At 37.5% G+C, this 23,280-nt stretch overlaps 1 protein-coding gene across 2 annotated transcripts in view; it reads left to right on the top strand.

Moving 5' to 3' along the window:
• Positions 1–512: 512 nt before the first annotated feature.
• SV2C (synaptic vesicle glycoprotein 2C) overlaps positions 513–23,280 on the top strand; it is a 109,354-nt gene continuing 86,586 nt past the window's right edge. The window contains exons 1-2 of one of the 2 annotated variants that reach the window (XM_072922577.1): positions 629–780; positions 907–1,093. The gene's annotated coding sequence lies outside the window, so the exon portion shown is untranslated. Of the gene's footprint in view, positions 781–906; positions 1,094–23,280 lie in introns of both variants that reach the window. The other variant, XM_072922576.1, reaches the window with a different exon arrangement.

Here is a 23,280-nt window from a genome sequence, read left to right as displayed (position 1 = left end):
GATGTTTTCTTAAAATCTCTGTGGAATATAGGTCCACTATCACTTCAGGCAATCTGTTCCAATGCCTCACTATTCTTACAGTAAGGAATTTTTCCACTCAGGAAAGTGAATATTGCTCGTGGCTCTCCCTGCACCAGCAGTGAGCTTCACTCTCAGTCTTTGCGTGTGGAGCAGAGGCAGTTTCGCACTGTTGCTGCAAAGTGCTCACGTCTCGCACTCTGGGAAGAGAGTAAAGAGGAGGGATGCAGTGATCTCTGGATGATCATCGGGCCTGTTGCAACCTGTATCGAAACAAGCAATTTCATATGCTCTCACCTATCCTCACCTCTCATAAAACACTGTCTTCTGCAATAAAGTGAACGCGTGAGCGTCACTATTTTAATTTTTCTCTTCTAGTAGGGAAAACAGCCCCGTTTCCACGGAGGCTTCCCAGCCGTGCCGGCGACGGGGGCGGAGGGCGCTTCTGTGCCTCCCCTCGGCGGGCTCCGGCCGCTGCCTGCGGCGGGCTCGCCCTGCCCGCGCCCCACGCCCCCGGGCATTGATGTGCGGCCGCCGCCCGCCCGCCGCTCCCGCCCGCTCCCCCTCTCCCGGCGCTGCCGCAGAGCCTCCACCGCAGCGCGAAGCCCACACAGCCGCTCCGGTCCGCCCCTCCTCTGGTCTGTCACGCTCGGCGGCTCCTCCGAGAGGCTCCTCGCTCCCTCCCTCAGCTCCACGCCGCGAGCAGGAGGCAGCGGCAGCTGGAGTGGAGGAGCACCGCGTCTCTCCGCCGCCTGCCCCCCGGTAAGTGATGCTCCGGGCTGCCGACACTGCTCGAGAGAGCAACTTTTCCTTTTTCTTTCTTTCTTTCTTTCATTTTTTTTTTTTCTTTTTTTTCGTGCTTGACTTCAACTTCTTCATGGGACTTAGAGTGGTCTTGCTTGCCGGGGACGGGGAAGAGCTCTCTTCGGGGCAGGTCGGGCGCTAGACGGCAGCGCGGGGTTCCCTCTCATCTCCGCGGTGAGCGTGAGCAGCCTGTGCCGGGCTGCTGCTCACTCCAGCTCTATCCAGATCTCGGTCTTTGCACAGAGAGAGCAGGTTACACACATCCGAGGAGGTATGAGCGTCTGATCTTCGCTTTAGAATCTGGTTTGTTAATGCTGAAACTTTTACACGCTAGGGGAGCAAAAACCAGGGGTGTCGATGTTCCAGATGTTTGAGGAATACAAATTTGCAGATGTTGTAGCAGTAAGGATGGTGAGGAAAACCAAAGGTGCAGAAAGGTTGTCAATTCCAGTTCCTCAGGGGACCTACACTTTCTAAGATCTGTTAAGGAGGGAACAATCAGCATTTCAGACCTTGCAACAGAAAAGGAAAGGGGAGGGGGGGGGGGGCGCGGCGGCAGAATAAAACAAGGAGAATAACCAAAACAAGGAGAATAACCAATTTAAGTGGTTTTGGAAACACTGTTGCTTTTGTCACTATAGATTTCCTTCAAGGATTGTCACTTGCATTGACTGTGTTGAGAAAATAGTTTGGCATTCGCGACCCGTAAGAGGCAGAGAGGGATTCCTTTCTCTGCAGCTTCAGGAAAGGAGTTCTCCAAAACACACTAACTCCTGTTTTGCAAGGGGCTTTGGGAATTTAGGCCCTGAGATGATTCTGACATGTGTGGGGAGGAGAGAACAGAGATGAAACAGTGATGAAAAGTATAGTCCAAGTCCTAGTGTTAGGAAGAACCATGGGATGGTGGGACTTTTCAAGGCAACACATATCTAATTTAAAGAGGATTGCAGGATAGAAGAGCCTGAGGAATTAAAAGAGGCATAGGAGTTAGTCTGGCAGACCTGAGTGGAGACAGGACACCCCAGGGCTGGAGGGCTGGGTGATATAAGTAATTGAATGTGTAGGTCACTGATTAGGTTTAGGGGCCTAATCCTGCAAAACACTGTGGGTGCAGCGTGAGTAGGGGGACGAGGGTGGGAGCTGAGTCATCCTGGCTGGGGTGGGCACGGCACATCTGTACAGAAGGGAGGGGGCTGAGGAGAGAAGAAAAAGATGAGGAAGAAGCATAAAAAGATAGGTGGGGAGGAGGGAGGCTGTCTCATCGAAAGATGCTGAGATCACCCAGGCTTCTCTGTGATTGATAGTATCCTGCTCTCCTTTCCATAAAGGGTTAGGACGCTGCTGAGTGTATCTCTGATGGAGGGGGGGGATAGATTGCAGAGGTTAGTACAACACAAGGGAAACCTACTCAGACAAACACACTTGGTACTGCTGGTCCTTGGGCTGCATTGCACTGCAGTGCAGAGAGCTAACAGGAACTTCTGCCTTAGGCGAGAGAGGGAGCTGCTGAATTCATCTGTAAAGGAGGCACAAACTATGCCAAAAAATACTGCTTCTCAAGGGAATTGTAGCTAGAACTGGAAGTAGAGCTGTAAGGAGATACTGGAAGGATTTTCCTGATGAATTCACAATAAGCAACAAAGGGTTTCAGGAAAAAAGCTCCCAAATACAAGCCAAGTGAAGGTATCTGATTGGATTAATTGTAAATAGTATATTTGTATTGGAAGTTTTCTTCCAAGTTCTCTAAGTGAATGGGACCTGTTTTAACTGTGTCGCATATTCTCCCAAATAGATGTTTTACAATTTTTTTTTTCAGGGGTTGAGTTCCCCACGGGAATGGAAACAATTTCACCATCTTGCAAAATGTTCACTTTTCCATGTAACTGTTCATTTATTCAGTATTTTCCTGAATACTGAAAGCAGCGCGGTAAACCAAACCCCATTCCTTCCCTCTCACCTAGGCATTTTTCTACAATTTCCCCGAATGATAGATTACTATTTTAGTGTTGCTGGGGTTTTCTGTTTGTTTGTTTGGGGCTTTTTGTTTGGGTTTTTATTTTGTTTTTTAAATCCGTTTCCTTAATGTGGGAGCAAAAAGTATCACTTTTGTATTCCAAACAAATGAAGAATTTGATAAAATATTCACACTAAGTTCCAAGTGGACTTCTACTTGGACTAAAGCTTTGTGTAGGCCAAATACAGAGAAAAAGACAGTCAATTAAAATTATTGACTCACGTTGAGCCTCCAAACATCTTGAATTGATACTTGAGGAAAAAGAAAAACAATAATTTGTTTAATGTCTGTGTTGCTAAAGCTGTATTCTTATGGTGTTTCAATAAAAATGATCCTGAATATCAATAGCTCTGACTAAATACAGAGTTTCTGTGATGGCAATTTGATGTTAAATTATGTGTCATTGCTTTTGGTAAAAATGGATTTAAATTTGACCAAAAGAAATCAAACCAAATATTTTCTGATTATATATTTGAGAAATCTAATTTATTTTCAAAAATAACAAAGCAAATGTGTTAGTTTTTTTTTTTTTTCAGTTCAGAGCAATATGCTAGAAAGATACTTGCAAAAAAGGAAAACAATACTAAAAAATGTTATGTTTACAAGACATGGTGTTACATCAGGTGACAACGTGAAATCTGTAATTGAATGGATATATACCTGGGAATGTAAACTTGTGTAAGTTACGTGCACTAGTGGCAGATTTCAAATTGGCTTTTTGAAATTTGTGTTTCAAAGCACAACTGACAAAAGTTTATTCACAGAGGTCCTGATTATTCTGTTAAATCAGTGTGAATTGAATTGTAGGTTTCAGTGTGAAATAAAATGAATCCAGCTATATAATTATCTAGGGTTTTGGTTAGTTGTGTTTTCTCTTTTTGTTGTTTTTTTTGTTTGTTTTTTTTTCTTGTTTGTTTATTTGTTTGATTTGGGTTCTTTGTCTTGCATGAAAATAGTATTAATAAAAATATTTCACATTCTCAGTATTATAAAAGTTCTTTGAGCATCACAGGCAGATTGCTTGGGCTGTATATTGCTGTGAATCTTTGCAACCCATACGCACCACAGGATGCATATCAATGCATGTTTAAACAAAAGCTCATCAATTAGATTAAATGTGTTTGCAAACCTGTGATAGGGAACTCACAGCTGCTGCCACTGCTTTCATATGATGTAGTGCATACCATTTTCCTATTAAAACAGAATGGAGTCCTTTGTAAAATGACTCAGAGGACTAGATTTACAGCTTGTCTTCTTGTAAGTGTTTGTAAGTAATATAAAGGAAAAAATATTGAAAGTCTGCTCAAAGTATTGATATTGCAAAGGAAAGGGTAGTTGAATTTTCCTTTTAGCTTAGCAAACTGCTTCAGTTTTAAAGTATGTTATGTATTCTCTAGTATCTTTGTTACAAAACACGGTGGGCCTCTTTTTCCATAAAGAGGTGGATGATAACCTAATACCTTTAATTAATCTTTGATTTTCTATATTGCTACATAGTTCATCTAGAGATATTCTAAACATACAGAGTACATAGTCTTGTGTAAATATGTATGTTACAGGGCAGTGATCTATCAGTCAGGTTTGTTTTCAAATTGCCATTTTTATGTCAGCAAGAGATAAATAAGTGTGCATGAAATAAACTCAAATGTAAATTTCTTTATCATGATTATTATTGAAGTGTTTGTCCTCTTGTAAGAAAAAAAAAAAACAAATGGAGGAAAGCAACAGCGAGCACAATTCTTCCTCTGTGGTTCCAGCTCTCAGTCGTTTTCTGAACCAGAGGGGCTAATAAAAGTTTAAATGTTGCATACACAACAAACAAAATTGCTTAAAGGTGTAATACAATGTAATTCACTGTAATAATACTAAGATATCACTAGCATCCTTTCATTTTTGAGACTGAATCCTTACCTCTGTCTGTATTTCTGCTGACTGCTGACAGTAAAGACTTGCTATGCATTAACAAAACATCAGAGACTTTCATGATTAGGTGGAGATTCCATCCAAATATTTCTAATTGAACTAAAGATGCACCGTATTAAAAATACAAATGACACTTACCACATAATTTATCTGCTTCAGCACACAAGGCATATAGCTTTATATTGATCTGGGACTCATAAAAAACATGGTGCTGCTGCAGCTTCATGTTTCTTTGCCAGCCGCAAGATTTTTTTTTTAAGATAAAGCAGCATCCTTGTAGCTGGCTTTCTCTTTCACTGCAGGTTATTTCTGTGGTCATGGCTGCATGGGCCTAGTTATGTGCTTTGTTCTAGAGTGGAAGTCTGAGTCTCACAAACCCATTTTGATTTTTGACGGAAAATCCATGTTACAATGCATACAGCTTGTAGCAGCATTAAAGCATCCTGCAGGATTTTCCCCCATTAATGATCACATGAGGTTTTGTGTAGGGGAAAAAAGCTTCATGGGATGCATTATGGAAAATTATTTAGTCACTATTTTACCATTTAACCATGGTAACTGTGGAATGGAGAGATGACTTTATTCACAGAGCCTCACAGGGCCTCCGTATCTTTAGCTGACACCATTTTCATTCTGTATGGAGCTGGAGGATAAAATTCACTTTCTGTAAGCATAGCAGTGCTTATCCCAAGATGTCTTTGCAAAATGTATTCTACCATCCCCACCTCCCTTAACCACAGAAGGTTTTCCTTTTATCTGGCAATCACAGCTGTTGCTGCAGCCTTACAAAAGCGGTTCCCTGTAATATTCCTAAGGCTGAGAAATTAATGACTTCTTGGATCAGAACTGGTGGCCAAGAGTGGTATCCTGAGGGCCATAAGGAAAAGCATTGTCAGCAGGTCACGGAAGGTGATGCTGCCCCTCTGCTCAGCCCTAGCAAGATCTCCTCAGGAGTGCTGTGTCTAGTTCTGGACTCTTCAGGAAAGGGAGACGTATTTCCTAGGGTGAGTTCAGTGGAGGGTGACTAAGTTGATGAGGAGACTGTAGCATCTCTCTTATAGAAGAAAGGCTGAGCAAGTTAGGCCTGTCCAGTCTTGAGAAGAGGCAAGTGAGAGGGAACTCATTGATGTACGCAAGCATTTGAAGGGAAGGTACCAAGAGGACAGACTAGGCTATTTCTAGTGGTGCCAAGGAATAGAACAAGAGGCAATGGGCAGGCACTGATGCCCAGGAAGTTCCACCTGAACATAAGGAAGTACTTTATTGTGCGGGTGACCTTGCACTGGAACAGGCTGCTCAGAGAGGGTGTGGAGCCTCCCTCACTGGAGATAATCCAGAACCATCTGGATGCAATTCTGTGCCATGAGTTCTGGGATGGCCTAGCTTATGCAGGGAGGTTAGACAGGGTGACCCACTGTCGTCCCTCCCCATCTGACCCATTCCTGTGAATCTGTGATTTCATTCTATATTAGGCATACATATGCTTATATGTATACCTAATATATTAACTACATATATATAAATGGAGTTAAACATAGCTTTACCTCTATTTTTTTTTTTTTTTAAGATAGACTGATTGGTGTGTTTCATGTTTTCCACTCAGGCTCATTTGATTTTAATATTCACCTGGAATACAGTAGGTGAAGGTACCAAAGGTTACCATTTGATATCTTGTTCTCTTATTTTTGTTATCAGCATATAGTTGTGCAGTTGCTGTTGGCTTTTTCTTTTGGGCAAAATTCTTGGTGTCTACATACTCCTTCTTGTGAGCAGAACTCACAGACTCTTTTCATGATTGACTGGTGGACAGTCTGCCACTGACACTGCATTCACTTATCCTTTTAACTCTTTCTCAGCCTACAAGTGCCATACTTTCAAACAACTCAACTGTTACTTCTTTCATTAAATAAATCAAATTCTGGACACAGAGAGAATATCAGACAAAAATGCCCTTAGTGATGTAAGACATAGCTAACAAATTTCTTACTGTGCCTGGAAAATTTTTATGGATTATCTGTTAAGAGGGGAAAAAAAACGACTACTAAGGTCTGTGGGAGTCTCTGCTATGCAGATGTAGTCTGCTCTTTCCCTTGGTATGCTATCTCACCACTGGTTGCAGTATACTGCAGACATAATGGAGATATTTAAAATAGCTACATTCTATGGCAGTTTAGTACACCAAGATGATACTCTGCATGAACTACAGGCATACTTGAGATAATCCAACCATGAGGATCATGATGCAGATAGATTGTCCTCATTCAAAGGTAATTAACTTAAAACTTATGGGAAGGTGCCTGCACAACACTACTGCAGTGCAAAAGCATCATTGAATAATATACATTTGAAGGTACTCCTTGAAATTATTTAATCCAGTCTGATTCTAAAGGCAGGGACACTTTTATAATTAGATTGGGTTTCTCAGGGCCTTTCACAGCCAAAGTTTAAATATCTCCAGGGATGAGGACCTCAAGGCTTCTCTGTGTAACCATTCCGATGCTTCACTGGCTCATTATGAGGACTTTCTTCCTTATAACAATGTATTTGTAAGAGGGACAAAATTGGAAATACTAATCTAACCATATCTTGACAAACAGAGGGGAATGTTGCCTCAGATAAAACTCATGTTAATGCATTTCAGAATGTGGTTGTCTTTCATTTGCACAGGGTACACGGTACTATACAGCAGTGTAAGTCAACATGGGGTCTCTTTGCCCAAGACTGATGTTGGTACAGAGGACCTGATTTTTCTTGGAGAAAACATCTCTCATCTCTTAGAAAGGTGTTACTGTGTGTGATTTTTCTAGTGTGGAATTCCATGAAAAGTATTTTGAGACAGGGCTACCTACAAACAGCATGGAGATAAGTGTCCCATTGAGCTATCAAGTATTTTGTAATGGCTCAAGTGTCAGTTGGCAAAGATATTCTACACAGGTGAGTTCTTCTCACCTGTGAGAGCAGGGACACTTATTGCATATTCACATATAAAGACTAGTTTAGATCCCAGTAAATCTCACTGTCATTTGAATACAGTTAATGCAATTGCATTCAATGCGAATTTGGCTTAGAATCTGTCAATATTTGTTGGAGGAAAAGGGCTAAAAAGTAATTGATCTTTTTTCCTCTCTGAATATCTTCACTCTGATTTTAAGTAGTCCTAGCTATGTTGATCAATAAATAAGCTCTTGGCTAGAAATTTTGTAACCTTCTAAGATTCCAAGTATTCAGTGGTACCTAAAACTTGTATTTAGATAGAACCTATATGGTCAGTCTTGGCAGATACTGTCATGCTTATTAGCATAGAATAGTTTGTGTGGGTGTGTTTGTCAGTACCATAAACAGAAGAAATCACATCCGTTTTGTAGGTGTATAACTACCTTATAAAACCGTATAAAGGCATAACTTCACCTTTAAAGAGAAAAAATGTATTTTCTGTATGTATATTTTAATCCTTTTGTAGACACTGCATTTGCCTGCTGAGGACATGATCCCTATGGGCAACAGAGAGTATATACTTACAACTTCATTCTTTGCTGCTTTAAATTTACAAACAGATTCTTAAGTTTAATGCATTTCATATAGTTTCCCAAGTTGGGTAGGCCAAGGCTGTTGCAGCAAAAATTCAGCCAACTTGTTGATAAAACTGAAAAGCCTTTTAGTTTAGTCTTTGATAATTTCATTGGCCCATTCAACTGGAATACTAATTCCTTTCCAGTGCTCTCCTTGCTGTCAAATGAACTGAAAAGGGAAAAAAGAAAAACAAATAAACAACAATGCAGACATGGAGAAGTGAGGCTGATTTTCCTAAAAAACATAAAAACATAAAAGTGGTATAAGTGTTAGACCCTAATGGAAACGGCTAGCAGTGGCCTGCTTAAATGCACTAAAATATATTCAACTTGTTTCTTCAAATTTAATTTTATATTCACTTCACATCTGAATTTGGGACAAGCTAAGTCTTTATTAATTGTAAAGATCTTAAAATTTTTACTTGCTACATGATCTTGAGGATATGAGCTATCTTCTGTTCCATAAATGCACTCCTTAAACTGAATATCTCAACAGATGTATTTAGGCCCATATTTACAAACCTCTATTAAAAATAATTAAGGGATCAGTCTTTGTACACCTGAACAACCAATCACAAACTCCCTACAGATAGAAGATAATACAATCAGTGTAGTTCTGTATCTTTGTTCAGAAAAACTAGAAGGCAGGGAAGGGAAAAAAGTCTCTAGCCAATTGGTCAAACACATTTTAAGAACTAGATGTTTAGAAAATAGGAGCTAATTAGATAAAAGTAACTGTTATCAAAGACCGTTATTTATTAGGTCATAAAATGAAGGGAGCAAAGCTTGCTCCTTAAGGATTTTAGCAGCTAAAATCCAAATTAGTAAAATACAAATATCCCATAAGGTATTTGCTGGAGCTGTGGCATGGCTATCTACTGCCTGTCCATGACCATGTTCAAGATGTAGCACTACTCAGTAGTAGTCTGGAAGCAGCCATAAGGCTTTAGTCCTAGACACCTTACCTCCTCAAGGCAGTTTTGTGTGGAGTGCTGCTTGATTTTGTACTAACTTCCTTTGTAGAAAAAAGAAGACTCCTGGAAATTCTCTTTCAGCTCATATTCCTTAAAAGGTTTTTAAAAAGAGCTTTTTTTTTCTGTTGTAAAACAGCATTACTTTTTTCTGCTGTAAAACTGCGTTAGTGTTGATTATGACTCTGGAAAAACTGACTATAAGCACTAAAAAGAAAATACTGAGTATTGGTCTGACACATCTTGTGGCTGAAGTGACTAAGGGACAATTCAAGAGTAACCCATTCAGGGTGATTTTCTCTACTACATATAAGTCATTGCTTAGCCTATCAGTTGCTTTAGAAAGTATTAGTGGACTTCAAATTTTGAAAATTAGGAAAATGTCTTTCAGATCCTCAGCTAGGATTGAAATTCCTTACCTGTGAGTAATAGTTATTTCTCATACCTGGCTCACCCTTTTGCTTGGGAATATGACTGAATTGCCTCCTGTATGTTGTTTTTGCTCCACATAACATGACAAACTTTAAATGTTACTTAAAAATTTCCTTCTAATTTTAAATGTTTCAGTTCAATTTTAACTATGATTTCATGGCAGAAAACTACCAAAAGTCACAAAATTGATTTAAGTTCTTTTATTTTTTGTCTTTAACAAATATTTATCATTCATGTGATCATGCAAAACAGTATAGAAGATTCCTTGCTGTAACAGCTGTACAAAATGATTAAGTAGAATGTCACAGTGCTGCCATTGTACTTAATCTTAGCAGATAGGGAAACTCTTTCATTCTAGGAAATAAGTAATTTCTCAGAACAAAATTCCACTGGAGAAATTACTTGCTAATTTCTGTATTATAGTAACAAATGAGTGTGATGACAGTCAGCTCTGTAGTCCAAAGGAAGAAAATACATTTCTCAGTATTTGGGAAACTATTGCAAACCAACTTCTTTCAATATATTGATTGCTCTCTAATGTAGTTTTTTTTCCTCATATAAATCACCAAAGAGTAATTTTATTGGGTATACTTGCTGAACTGTGAGGAACTCAAGGGTATGACCTGAAGTGTGGCAACATTCCACTTTGGTGTTGTAGGGGATATTGTGGTAAAGACAGGAATAAAATTTTTCCTAACTCTTCTAGGCTTCCCAGATGCCAGCAAGTGAAGAAACATAAAAATCCAGATAACAACCTTAATCAAAAAATGTGTTTAGCTGAAAAATTATGTTGTTTATTCTATTGTTTAAAGGCCCAAATTTTAGAACTACAGAATTATTTAATTCTCTATTTATGGAAATGTTGTGGCATATAATGTCAGTTCATAGCTGGCCATTATTTAGCCTTTTGGCTATTTTTCTGTTCCTAAGGAACTATACTTAGGAGTAGAAAGAAAGAATTTGAGTAGAAGTTACTGGACTTTGTAGTAAAAAATACGTCATTCTAAGGTGGAAATAATATGTTGAATAATTCTCCTCATGTAGCTCAGAAAACATGAAGACTGTAGTGTTTTGGGGACTTTTACCAGCCAAAGTTATTTTGGGCTAGTGGTGAGATAGAAGGTTTACCTTCATTACCCAAGTTCACATGTGACAGCCATAGTTAATTATTTCCTTCTCTTAGAAATACATGTAGATTTTTGCATCCTGTGCTGAAAAGATTTTCCTAGTTATAGGGGCATAAGAGCTTTGGTAATTTTTTTCAATATTTTTTCATATGATTAATCTTAAAAATAATGCAGTCATTTGCATTATTTAATTTAAAAAAAAAAAAAAAAATTCCTAGCTCTGTGGCCAGTTCCTAGCTCTGTGGCCAAGAAGCAGATTGTGTGAATTCAAAACACAGAAACATAATTTCTAAAAAACATCCAGTGAAGGTTGTTCCCCATATATGTACAAATATATATTTATATGCAGATAGATATGTAATGTATCTATAATCTTATTTATTGCTATGGGGTTGTTTATATGAATTATTTCCTCAAGGGCATAGGTTCTTGTAGAATAAGACCAATTGATTGATAAAGTGAAAACTTTATGGCAAATAAGTATTGACAGAGAAAGTGTCTGCCAGGACATGAGTAATAAATGGAGCTGAATTATCAATTTTTATTCCAATATTAAATTTTGCTGATCCTGTAGGTCGATTTTATTTGTGGTTATTTAGTAAAAAAAATATTTTTCCTGGTTGGGAAAAATAGTTTTATATTGTCCCTTTTACACATGAGAAAAATGGAAGCTTTTTTGTCTATCTGTATTTCAATCTCTAGGAAGAGAAGGAAGCTATAGGTTCCAATGCACTGCCTTCCTCCACTCCTGTGACTGGGAAAATAAACTACTGTGAGCTTAAGTATCCTTTCATTGGCTGAACTTTACGGTGGCCATTTTGTTTAAATGATTTCTTTTGTTAAAATACTAAAAATAAATTTTATTTAATATTTTAAAACAGTGGAAGCAGTAATTTGGTTATGTCTTCTGGTTTCGATATTTTAGTAATGTGGATTTTTAATTAGGAAACTATTTTTAATCAATAAATTTTCCTAAGAAAATGTATAGCATAAATGAAATAGATTTGATTCAAAAGTAACAGTTACTGTATTTACTAAGGGCTCTGTAAATATGTAGAGGTTTTTTAAAAAATCCGAGAAAGTGTTAAAAATACCATTAAGAAAATCTGTTTACTGCTGGTTTAAGAGTGCTACAACAGCACAGAATGCAAGGCTCATGTGCCACTCTGGGTGTGAACTATTGAAAGCTGTAAAGAGGCCAAGAGAGCACATATATGGACAGAAAAGATGCATTGATACAAATTCCTGTGAAAATTTGAGTTAAATTAAAAACTTCCTTTAAGGGAAAGTCCCTTGCTCTGGGGGTGCAAACACTGAATGTTGTATTAACTATACAATCTACAAAACTGTTTTCAGTGAAAGCTGATGCACAAATATTTGAGGAATTAAGCACTTAATATGATCTATATCCTGAAACCACCACAATGTGATACTTTTTAAAAGCTGATTGTAAACTATGATCAATAACTAATTGGCTGATAAAGTAAAAATTTCTCTTCTAAAGTTGCTTTTCTTATTAAATGTAAAAATTTATGACATCCAAATATTTTCCTATTTTTCCCTAGAAAAAGAAAATGATTTTTAAATCATGTCTGCTATGGTATACTGGGCCTTAATTTGGACTTGATGTACTGTTTATTTTGCTTGTTTTGTACATATACTTCTACACACACAGGTGTGCTGTTTCTTCTTATGTTCTCTTCAGATTTCCTGGCCCCAGAGTATGCAAGAGATCTTCTTTGAGTGTAACACTGATTTCTGTCATTAGTCAGCTGACACTGGTGGTATGCAGATAATTTTCTGCCTTTGAACCAAAAATATTATCTGATTTGAGTCATCCAGGGACCCCACTGTGGGTGGATAAGGAGGGTCTTACTGTTTCTTTTGGATGAAATAAAAGTGATAATTACAGGCCAAGTCAGAAGAGGAGAAAAATCGAAATGCTTCTAAATGCCTATTAGAAATGTAGAACATTTAAATGATGTGTGCCCAAGCATGAGGGTGTATTAGAATCACTGGAGACTGCAAATAATGTCCTTTAATGCTGATAACGGTATGATCCCCTTCTCAAGGGATGTTATTGATGTGGCATTGTGACTGATAGTAGCAGTATCTTAGTTAAACAAAAAGCACTTGTGAACATGTACCACTATGCAGGCTTCTGTTCTTGATTATCTGCTGGAGGGTCATGACTGGTTCTGTTTGAGGGCAATATCAGTAAAGAGTCAGAGTGGGAAATAGGGATAAGGATTAATCTGATGGAAGACATAAATTCAAGGGAAATTGCTTTAGAACACAGACAGGTCAGGATGGTACCTTCTTGACCTTTGCAGCATCAGAGACTACTCTCTAGTGAAACATAAAACAAAGCTGTTGAAAACGTTAAGTAATTCTTACCTCTTGGGGAATGTATGGCTTTTAAGGATTGAACCAGTGAGGGTAGGCTCCACCTTTTAGAGCATGGAAATGACATGAAAAATTAAACAAGGCTGCTGTGTACATTCTTTCCTAATGGTTTGATTTATCATATTATACCAAACATCAGGGTTTAGAAGAAACAATAATCAAAAATATGACTGTGCATCTCCTCTGCCTAGTTTACATAGCTGTAAAAACTAACTATTCCTTTTAGCACGAACACATATAATAAGGTGGAGGTATTTTTTCATTATTAAGCAACTATCACTGATTTTGACTTTTTCCCCACCTCCATGTTTTTTTCCCAGTTCCTTTTAATGAAAACCTTTTCAATGTGAATCAAGAAATTAGTATGTTTGGTCTCAGCAGCTGGCATAGGTAGTATGCTATGGCCCCTTCAGAACTGTGTGGTTAACAGTTTTTCATGGTGTGCTCCATACCAAAGACTCAAGAGATTTAATACTTTTGACACCACCTGCTTCAGAAGATGTCTAATGACTCCCAGTCCCCTCCTTATGTTTGTCAGAAGATAATGCTTTGATAATATATCTAATATGCTACTTGAATGGCAGCACAGGAAATCAAGCCCACGGCTCCTGGGTGCAGCAGTGCCGCTGAGATTCTATTGCTTCAGCCTTTGTCCTTTCAAGGGTTTCTTTCAGTGACATTTTTCTTCCTGATTATTCAGTCATAATATAAAAATGCTGAAGTGCTATAAATTCATAATCTTGGTCAATGTTAAAAGTTGTGTAGAATTTTGAATTGTTTCTCATGTGTTTTCAGCACACACTCCTAGCAAACTACTGAAGATAATTGTTCTATAAAAGCCAATCACCCTGGCTTCAGCTTGAGTGTTTTAATTTATTCCAATCCAGTCTAGAACATTCATCCTTAATGTTCCTTGCAAACACCCTTTTCAGACTTGAAGGATGTGCTGTTGCTTGATGTGGCAGAACAGAAATATGAAGTCACAGATAGGTAAGGAAGGCTTGATGCTAAAAAAAGCAGTTCAGTGTGTGAAATGCAGTGTGTTCCCATTGTCTTGCCAGAAAGGAGAACTGAGAATGTTTGTAGACTACAGTTGCTACTTATGTCAAAAGTGAGGTTTTTAACTAGCCATTCTGATATAGCCAGAGATTGCTAATGAAAAATTTTTTTTTTTTTTTTTTTTTTTTTTTTTTGCATATTCCTGTTGCTCTTCCAGATTATACTTTTAGTCCCAAGAAGCTTTGTAATTTTGGGTATACCATTCTGTATGGATAAAGCTGCTTTTAAATTTTGCGTGTCTAGAGTCTAGAGGTGCCTTCAGAATTTTCAGTAGAGGGATGGACCTGTATATAGAGAATTTTATTCTGCTGTCAGTAGCTTCACTGTCTGCTTTTAGTGAAGTTTCATGGTCCTAAGGGCAGTCTGCAAATCTGGAATATGACCTCGTTGTCTGTGAGGATGCTGAGCGACCCAACAGACTTGGTTTCCCCTGAGAGTCTCATTGGGATCCCTTGCGCAAGCACCTTCTGCCTCCTGGTTCAGGACCTTTAGCTGAGACCAGGCTTCAGCCCCCATGGGAGTTGCCAGGGAGCAGCAACCATGAGACTGCTCCAGGAGAGAAGGCAGGGCAGGAGATGAGGGGGACCACAGTGTGGGCAGAGCAGTGCTGTCACTGCTGGAAGGAATATTGTCCTGAGGCAGAGCATGGTGAGAGCAACAGTTTTCATCAAGTGTCTGGCGCTCATCAGACGAAGTAGGGCAGTTATGTCCATGATCTGTCAGGGACATCCAGTCTGAGATTCAGGAACAGCAGGAGATAGGAGACAGATGAAGCTATATAGTGCAGACTTGGGGTGGCCAAGTCTGAGCTTAAGAGGGAACTTGAGCCCATGGCAGAGCATCTGGTGTACTGGAAGGGGTACTGGGTGAGGCAGGGCTGGATTTAGTCTTAATGAGGGACTAGGAGTCCTGTCAGCCAATTAAGACTCTACAAGAGAAGAAGCACGATCAGTTTCAAAGCAGGGAACTTCAGGAATATGGTAAACTTCACTGCTGGATGGCAAACATTTTAAGAACCAGACTAAGAATTAGAGTAAGAATAAGGTGGAATACTGAGGATCTCAGTGAATCAGAGAATTGTTCATGTCTATAAAGCACAAAGATTACCAGGTGCCGTTCTGCTTTAAAATAAAACAGAGATTATTTTTATGACAGAATTTATTTCTGAGATGTTTCAGCTCACCACACCTTTTTGCTGTGGAAATTCAAACATAAAGAACATTTTTTTTCAAATTGTCAAATAAGTTGTTTTCAAAATAAACTGCAGAAAGCTTACCAAAACTGGGGGGAAAAATTTACCAACTGTTCTATCTTCATTTTGCTGCCTTTATTTTGTACTTTTAATAGCTGAGCACTGTGTTTATTTAGTTGTGCCATCCATCTCTACATATTCTACCCAAGGGAAGAAAGCCACACTGAGGTTGTGCTCAGATTGCATAATGTACTTTGAGATACAGATAAATCCCATTTTGTTAGAAGTCTATGTTACTGAATCTGAAATGCTTGAGTCTGCTACATTTTCAGTACAGACTTTTCATCTGTCCATTATATTAGTCTCTTTTCAGGGTTCCTTCTCACCTATGTTATCAAGTCTACAAAATAAAGGCTTATGGAGTTCAGTGAACCAAGTAGTGGTGTAAAATACAAGCTGCTAAAGCATTATATTCGTGATTTTATAGGACCCGTACACCTGCAGGCACTTTGATTCATTTACTTGTTTTCTTACACCTGCTGAAATACTGCATGTGCTAAGGCACATATACACTGTGCAACTTGCAATAATAGTGTGATTCAAGATAAAAAAACTGAAGATGTGTAGTCAACACAGAATGCAGTTTGAATCTCACTAAAATATGAGTCTATGCTAAGCATTACAAAGTCTATTTTTCCCACTGTGGAATAAAATGAGGAAAACAACTTGTACAACTGGAAGTCAGTGCAGCCTTAAGTAAAATGCAGTTGGGTTTTTAGCAGCAGCATTTAGGTTTAGGGACCATTGAGCAGTCATGATTTTCTTTCTTACCTAGTTAAGGCCTGGTAGACAATGAGTCAGCCTTCATTGTGAAAAAGTAATTTCCACCTCAAACTGTTGCATTTCCCTGCTGGGAGAAGTAAGATTTTATGAGTGTGCAGAATCACTTTTTTTTTAGTGCAGCAGAACTAGCACTTTATTTGAGTATCAGGTTCCATAATCTTTAATAGCTCAGGTATATCTGAAGATGAGCAATACATTACCATGATCACAGCCCTCCAGTACAAACACTGCATGAGGCATGGTGCAGAAAACAGTACTAGGAAAACTCTAAAGAAACAGGATTAATTAGAAAAGATTGGAGTATAAACAGTACAGGTTTTTTTCAGCCAAATAATTTAGAATGTATCCAGTTCTTAAAGAATAACAGAGAAAATCTAAGGTGAATGTAAAATAAATCACTTTGCAAAAAGAAGTCTAGGAGTCTTGGTTGTTCTTGTACAAAAATGAAAACAATGTAGGATCGCAGGCTACTTTCAAAGTACAATAATCTGTTCCTTAACCTCCTTCTTTTATGTGAGATGCCAAGATATTTGAAGAGAGATTGTAAATTTTTAATTACTTCAGAAGGAAAAATAATATGTAAAGCTTTAAAATTCACTTTCTACTTAAACTCATAGGAATTTTTTGCTATTTATATATCTTATTTAGATATATTTTGAAAACACTGAAAATACCTTTTGCCTAGGTACCACGTGTCTGCATATTATCAGACTGCATTTCTTACAGCCTTCTATAGATGTTTTTTTCTGTCATTCTTGATTACAGCTGAGTTCCTATATTGATGAATTTCCATGACAGAATCTGAAAGTCATTGTTACTTATTATGTGCAAGTATATTCCTTATCAACTTGGTTATGGTCTTATTATGTGTAATGATCCATTCCTGACATATACAGCTTTTACTTCTGTAGTTACAGCTTTCTATTTTGTGTCTGTATTTTTCTGAGCAGTTTTCTCTCAGAAGTAGTAAATTTATGGAAAAACACAGTTCAAAGAGCAGTGTGTTGAAATTACCAAATACAAATTTTAAAACATATTTTCATGCCCATATACCTGCCCATGTCAAGTTTGGTAAGTGGTCTAAGTTTTCTGTATTTAAATTGCCACTATTTCAAAGTAGGAAAGTGAAAATTATTAAATATTCTGTGTAGTTTATCTAAGGAGCTCTTCTTAAAATAAATTCTTGCACTTTTGAACACTAATAATCTACAGCATTTGTTACATATTTCCTGCATATCCTAATTAATTTGCATCAAGAAACATAAATGCTAACTGCGGTCTGATTTTACTTTTTAAAACAGAGCAAAAATAGGAGGAATGGGGGCTTTTTTTTTTTTTTTTTTTTTTTTGTATTTCAAAATCACTAGAGATCAAGCATTTTGAACTAGAGCAAAGTTATAAAAATGTCGACACTTTTATAACATGTGACAATGATGTGACAAAAATCTGATATATATTTCGAATCTGTTCAACTCTCTCATCTTTACCCAGTGCTTTTCAAAAAAGGTATTTGTATTAAAACAGAAGACTATGTTCTTTTCTCATATGGGCAGTGGTTACTTAACCAATTTTAGCTAACTGTTTAAAGCCCTAAATGGTCACCCACCTTCTAAACTCTGCTGAGGTGTCCTTTTGTCTCTCTCTAGCTTACCAGACTGAATTCTAGACCTTTTTTGTTATTCTGTGAAAGATATATTTGTATATTGACATATTCAGCACTTGATGCTTGATTCTGATTTATAAAAATAGAACCCTTCACTTAATGTGAAAAAATAGACTTTTTTTTTTTTTTTTTAATGTGTCAGAATGATAGAGTCATTTGGGTGAAGAAGTAATGTGGAGGTTATCTAGTCTCACATCTGTATTTAAATAGTTCAGAGTCTTGTCCAGTTAAGTTTTGAATACCTCCAGTGCTGGGAAACCCAGTGCTCCTCTGTGTAGGATGTAAATGGCTGGAGACTTTACATGAAGAATTTCTTCCTTAGAACTGTCTGGAATTTCCCTTGCTGCAACTTGAAATGGTTTCCTCTTTCCTTTTTGTTTTTGCCTCTGAAAAGAGACCATCCTTGTTGTATTTTTAATCCCTCATTAGATGATGGGGGATGGTGAATGGACGTCTCCTTAAGAATTCTCCTCTGAAGATTGGGCAAAAAAAGACTTATTCTCCTTGTGCATCATGCATCCGAGACCTCTCACCACTCCAGTGATCCTCTCCAGACTGTGGTGATGGCGAGGTGCATGAAGTTGGATGTGGTAGTCAATGTGGCCACGCAGAGGGGAAATATTCCCTCAACAAGTGGAGAGCATTCCTCTTAAAATGACCCAGCTCTCATGGTGGAATGTGTTCTGCCTGTTAGCCCCCTGAATCTGTAGGGCCATGTGTGCAGATTTAAAGAAATAATTTAAATTTTAACTATGTAAATATTAATTTAATTCAAAAAATATATTCCCATCTTAAATTTATATTTTGGTGTAGCCAGATTTATGAGATATGGCAATAAAGTACCTGTTACAAATAACAAAAAGGAACAGATGTTAAAGATAAAGCAAAAATAATACATGCTTTGAGTGAATAGCAAAGTGACTGAAAGGGAGTATGAATGAGAAAACCAGGATGTTCAAGCACCGTTTAACACTATGCTGAGAAACCACTACTCTCTTATCAGGGTATATCGAGAACAGCAGCTGATTCCCCATGCAGAGGCCAATATAGACCAGCATCAGATAAAGACAGAATCGGTGGAACAGAGAAGAGTCTTTAGAATCTCATTCTGCAGGCACAGGAATGATGTGCCCCAGCAGAAATTCAGCAGAATGAAAAACTAAATGTTTTCAGAAAGTTTTTCCCAGTGGGATCTCAGTGTGTGACCCCGTATTTACTCCTAAAAAATAAAGAATGCTTATCTCTTTTATTTCAGGAAGAAAGGAAAGATACATGATTCCAGCTTGTAATATAGCTTGCCCTACAAGATGCCCTTCAATTTTCCCAAGTTTTCTGTAAGCTCCAGTGCTATTCTGTCGCATCTGTCAGTCTAGTATTTGTACAGCTGCTGTTTCAAAGTACCTGCACATCACAGCTTTGTGCAAAGCTATTTCAGAAATGGCTTCTTCAGTGGTTGAGGCTTGTCTGTTGCACTTGCATATTTTATTCCCTGGAGAATTTCCACAATGCATTATTTTCTTATTTTACTTCCAGGATACTCCTTGGCTATTGTTCTTAGAACTTCAGTCTTGGTGCTTTTAAAATATGTTTTTTTTTTTTAAATATATATCTATCCCCAGGTTTCCCTCTTCTTCCTTGTGAGTGGACTTTTTTTCTGCTTTCTTTTGATCTCAAATGATTCATGACTTCTGGTGGGCCTTTACTTTCAGAGAAGACTTGTCTGCTTTCTGTACAGCAGCAAATATAACAATGGCAGACACAAGACAGAAATTGCTAGTCGATGTGCTTTTGGTAGAGGGTTGTGAGTTTTTTTATTTTTGCTGTTTTTTTATTTTCATTGTTAGTATTGAGCAATGAAAACTTTCTTGTCCAACTGCTTTGTGCTGTTCCTTCATTACTGAAATGCAGGATGATGCTTTCCACTGTGATTCTGACAACTGAAAATTACAAAATATATTGGAAGCACTGATGATGAAAGTAAATTTTCAGGAGAAGTAGGTATGAGAAGGGACATAGCCCTTGGCTTCAGAGAAAACAATTTTCTTTTGCAATTTTTTTACTACTTTTAAGACAGTCTTAAAAGTGCAGAGATATGTATGAATATTTTTGGTTAAAAATATGTTTTTATCAATAATGAAATTTCAACTTTCCTAAGATTTGGTAGTGATGTGTAATTTGGTAGTAATGTGGGTAGAGTATGAAATCTCATTAACTTTTACTGATGAGACATTGCTTATGTCATTCAGGCTGGATGACATTTAATTCTTGTCAATTCTTGTTGAACAAGATGCTGCATTCAGCTTGTGTTAACCATCCCCCAACACAGATCATGGAAATAATATGTGCTTTGAGTGAATAGCAAAGTGACTGCACGGGAGCACTCCTTTGCTGAAGAAGTCCACAGGAAACATAGTAGTCAAAGAACAAATTAAAACCACAGCGTTGGAAAACCACAATGATCCCACTTTGTCTTTAATGAGAATGAATTTTTTCAGTGTTTGCCAGGTAAAAGCATGTAAAAACTCGAAGTAGCCAAATAGGATCAGATCGATTGCAAAACTGACAAAAGCAATCAAAACTCTGGTATTTATGTACAGTAAGGCAAAACAACTAGCAAGCCTTTAATTACAAAAAAAAAAAAACAAAAAAACCCAAAAAACCAAAAACAAATCCAAAACCCTAAAAACAATGGACTGATAAAATTTTCTTTATAAATGCTAATCTCTGTTAACAGTTTACTGTTTGAAAGACAGCAAGGCATCTCAAAACATGTCCTATCCTTTGTTCAGTCTCCTTTTCTTAGGAAAACAAGCTTTTGATTAAATAAAATATGAAGGAAAGGTTGACTCCACTGTAGGCTCTTAACAGTTTTGTTGCCATAATTTAATTAGTAGATATGGCTATTTCAGTTTTGGAACACAGTCTAGACTGTTAGGGGTGCGTTGAACTGAGTCTAATTCTAAGGAGTTCAATGTTATTACAGCCAAAGTGTAGGTAATATCTACACTATCTTCAATAATTCTCTTGCTGTCAGTATTGATCCTTTTTTGTAGGTAAAAAGAAAGCATTAAAAAGGCCTAAAAAGACAGGGTGGAGCACAGATGAACCTTCACTCCTAACTGTGACCTTAGGTGGAACTATGGATCAAAGGGGTTTAGAAGACTGGTAAGAGAGAGCTGAATTAGACATGACTGTCTCAGCATCAGGATGGTGGTACTCATAAAACTTACCAGCATTGTATCACCCTTCTTCAGTATATTCTTTGAAAGATATTTAGAGCATAGAAGTAAAGCATGGAGGACTAATTTATTGGAAGTATAAAGTAAAGAATGTCCCACCTCCTAACCTTGTACCTATAATTTTCCATTCTGCCTTTCTTGGAGAGTTTGTTTTACAATATTATTGCATTTTAATCACAGATTATTTAGTTCAGATTTCCTGACTTTCACTGTTCAGAGTTTATACCTTTTGTTTATGATTTCATTGTCTTACATGATCTGATTTCATCATAGTGTTAGATTTCCGGTTTCTACTGCTTAAAGGAGAGCTTTTGCAGATGCTGGTTTCAATGCTTATGTATCCAGCTGTAAGTGGGAAGGAATTAGGCCTGTGATCAAAAGAACTGTAAGGAAAGAATTATTAGACTTACTTGTTTTGGGAGTTATGTTAAGTCTCTAAGGGACAGTTAGAGGTAGTATTTTTTGTTAAAAGCAGATGTCCATATACATTTTGCTTTCAGGCAAGAATGATAATTTTGGTTTTTTTTTATAAAGTTATGAAATTTCAAGCAAAAACAAGCTAAAAGAAATTCCACTTGTTTTATTCTAATTAGGTAAATTAGTTAAATAGTTTAAGAGGAACTAGGCAGGTAGAGCATATGCTGCAGAAACAGTTATCTCTGCTGGTTTTATGAGGAAGGAAAGTAATAAAATGGGGGAAAAGAGATTGCAATGTACCATGAACACCCTGTTTCTACTGAGCTCAGGATTGTTCATGTGTATTAGATAAATTAAATCCCACGCTCATCCTGCGTATGTGTGCTGTGTCTGCAGAGAGGATGCAGTGGCAAATGCTGGTACAGGACCAGTGGTGAAAATACCATCCAAGCAGGGAGAGTGTTGGGGACAGCCACTGGTGGTGGCACTGCAGCCTTGCAGTATTATACACAGTTCTGTCTACTACAGCTTGAGCTAGAAGAGTGCAGCCTGGGAATGTGACTCTCAACATGAGAGAAAGAAAATTTTCTTAAAAGACATTGCTTAGAAACTTAGCTTTTAATCTGCTAACATTACCCAAAATTAATCTGCCTCACACCAGCTTTGATGCCAGCTCTTATTTATTTTAAATAACTTAATACTTCTAGAAATAATTCCTTATTGAAGAATCCATTCTTTATTAGGTTATACTGAAGTAAATACTACCCTGGAAAAATAAACAGAAGGCTTTGCACATGAAGAGATGAGGAGGAAGTTTGCAGGTGTCTTGGTGAATTCAAGTGTGGGTTGTTTTATTTTCTTAACTACTGAGAACACTTGCAAGACAATAGCATCTTCTGTTTGTGAATCAACATAGTTCATACGCCTTTATTTAACCTGGGATATAAAATAATTTGAAAAGGTAGTAAAATTGGAAGTAGTTATGATCTATAAAAGGCACATTTGAGTGTGACTTCCAGATCTGAAGACTTTATTATCTTATAATACACATAGTTAATACTACTTTTTGGACTACTCAGTGAGTCTTCTAACAGCTTGTGTTAGGCAAAGACCTAAGTCTTTGTGGGAGTGAGTTTTCTGATTTGTCATAGGTTTATATCTTTATGGGATCTCACTGATTCAGGTTGTAATGTCCAACCTTTATTTCAGATGTAGCACAATCTATACAGAATGCTAAATGTACTGAAATCTGTGAATGTAACATAATGGAAAAGAATAAATATTAGAGAAAAAGAACAACTTGATTTTTATTTTTTGTATGCATCTTTGAGTGTTTTCACAAAATGTTTTTTTGTGTTTCCTGAAGAAGTATTTCTGTTTCTGGTAGAAACATTCGTTTCCTGGGAATTTTTTTGGTTTTGTTTTTGTTTTGTTTTGTTTTGTTTTAGTTGAAAGAATTGAGTAGGAATATGGTGTTTGCTTTAGCGAAAGTCAGGGAACACTTTGGCTGAATTGGCTGGTGCAAAGAAGCGTGTATAGCTAGACTATCATCTCTGCTTTTGCTCCTTTATGCTACTCAGGTAGTCATTAATCCCTACTCTTT

Source organism: Taeniopygia guttata, chromosome Z (assembly GCF_048771995.1).
Source record: "Taeniopygia guttata chromosome Z, bTaeGut7.mat, whole genome shotgun sequence".
NCBI classification, from domain to species: Eukaryota; Metazoa; Chordata; class Aves; order Passeriformes; family Estrildidae; genus Taeniopygia; species Taeniopygia guttata.
The sequence above is the reverse complement of the archived record's forward strand: the minus strand, read 5'-3'. Positions and strand labels throughout refer to the sequence as shown.